The sequence below is a fragment of the Lactuca virosa genome, chromosome 2 (genome assembly GCF_052849685.1).
Source record: "Lactuca virosa cultivar CGN04683 chromosome 2, Lactuca_virosa_CGN04683_v6, whole genome shotgun sequence".
In the NCBI taxonomy this organism is placed as follows: Eukaryota; Viridiplantae; Streptophyta; class Magnoliopsida; order Asterales; family Asteraceae; genus Lactuca; species Lactuca virosa.
The window spans coordinates 175,184,977-175,187,440 of NC_136427.1; positions in this window are offsets into that span (position 1 = coordinate 175,184,977).

Consider the following 2,464-nt stretch of genomic DNA (forward strand, 5'->3'; position numbering starts at 1 on the left):
TTATAATCGATACCGGGGTTTCGGGGAATGTTAAGACGAACAAAATATGAAGAAAGAGGTGAAAGATGGTGAAATCCCAAAAGTACCCGAGAAGGCTCGCATGACCCTTCTATTTATAGGGGTCCGAAGTCGGTTCTGGTGGTGGGGTCCGCAGGCGAGGGGGCGCAAGTGGCTGTACGTGCGAAGGCCTCGCTGTCCTCTCCTGATTGGACCGAGGTCTAGTCCGAAGTAGGGGGGAATCTGTGGCATGCTGCGAGGGTTCGGTCTCGTGCAAGAGAGTATGTGTCGCACCGCTATTGGACCACTTCGGATCAGATCAGGTGCTCGGATGACTCAGCAGCTCGGACACGTGGCTCGCCTGACTCACCCATTTCAGACACGTGGCACGTTCTAAGCGAGGGTGACGTAGCAAATCGTGACTATGCGAATTTTCTCGGTTTTTGTGCAAAAACTTCTAAAATCCATAACTTTCGCATACGAGCTCCGTTTTTTACGTTCTTTATATGCACGCGTAGGTAAAATTACGCTCTACAACTTCCGTTTAGACTTCGTTGGCTAATTTTGAGTTTAATTTTTTATATTATTAATTTTAAGAGACCGGGACAGGAAATCCGTTAAAAATTCATAACTTCTTCATCTGACTTCCGTTTTCGTCAGACTTTTTACCGTTGTGCTACTATTTACGAGACCTTCGATTCTCGTTTAGGTCGTGTTGGCTAAAAATCACTCGATCTAAAATTCGAGTTTTTAGCTGTCTACTGCTAAGCTGAAACTTCGAAAAATCATAACTTCCTCATACAAAGTCAGATTTGGGTGTTCTTTTTATACCTACTCTCAGTTTAACGAACACTACCAGTTTCGTTTAGATCACTAAGTCTAAAAAGTAGTTTATCAAAAGCTCACTTTTTAAGACATTCAGCACCGAGCCGGTTTTGTCGTGAAACTTCGACAGGTCATAACTTCTTCGTTATAACTCGGATTTCAGCATTCTTTATATATCCGTAATCCTTGTCATGACCACTACAACTTTCTTAATAGATATCGGCTTTATCTAAAATTTATTTTCGATGCTCATTTTTATTCTTAATTAATTAACTCCTAGTAAATAAGCATAAAACACATAAAACACATAGAATTCACATAATTCCTTTTTCATTTCTTCAAAATGAGTTACAAAGGTTAACCTAGACTATCACCTTAGTATTAATGCCTAGGCTAGAAACACGAGTGTTACAATTCTCTCCCCCTTAGGATGATTCCGTCCCCAGAATCACACACCAACAAACAACTACGGGTAGCGACTCATCATGTCACTCTCCGTTTCCCAGGTGAGATTTGGCCCATTCGTATGTTTCCAGCGTACAAGCACTATATCAACCATCTTGCGTCACAACTTCATAGTCTTACGGTCAACGATCGCCTCAGGTTCTTTAATCAACCTCTTGTTTTCATCCACCTTTAACTCAGAAATCGGAATTATGTCGGGCACATCTCCCGTGAACTTCCTCAAATAACACACATGAAATGTGTTATGAATACCCTCCAGTTCTTCCGGTAATTCTAGCTTGTAAGCTTGATTCCCGATCCTCTGAAGAACTGTAAATGGTCCAATAAACCTTGGACTCAATTTTCCCCTTTTACCAAATCTTATAAGTCCCTTCCACGGCGAGACTTTAAGTAAAACCGAATCTCCAACTTCGAAGGATATCGGTTGTGTTTTCTTGTCAGCATAGCTCTTTTGGTGATCTTGAGCTGCTAACATCCTTTCTCTTATCACCTTCAACTTTTCTGCAGTTTGATGGACTATCTCAGGTCCCATAAACTGCTTTTCCCCAGCTTCCAACCAACATGATGGCGTTCGACACTTTTCCCCATACAAAGCATGATAAGGTGCCATCTTAATGCTTGAGTGGAAACTATTATTATAGGAGAATTCTACTAGAGGTAAGTGTTCATCCCAGTTACCTTGGAATTCTAGGGTACATGCTCTCAGCATATCCTCCAATGTTTGAATCGTTCGTTCGCTCTGACCATCAGTTTGCGGATGGTAAGCTGTACTCAAACACAACTTGGTGCCCAATTCCTCTTGTAGACTCCTCCAAAACCTTGAGGTAAAACGGCTGTCACGATCGGATACAATCGTTAACGGAACACCGTGTAGCCTCATAATTTCCTTCACATAAGAATTTGCAAGTTTATCCATAGACCATTTCTCGTTAGCGGCTATGAAATGCACACTCTTAGTGAAGCGATCAACGACCACCCAAATCATGTCGTGACCGTTCCTTGTTCTGGGTAGTTTAGTCACAAAATCCATGGTAATGTCCTCCCATTTACCCACAGGTACAGGTAAAGGTTCTAAACTCCCATATGGTTTCTGATGTTGAGCCTTAACCGTAGCACAAGTTACACACTCAGCCACATACTTAGCAACGTCGAGCTTCATCGTCGGCCACCAGTAATA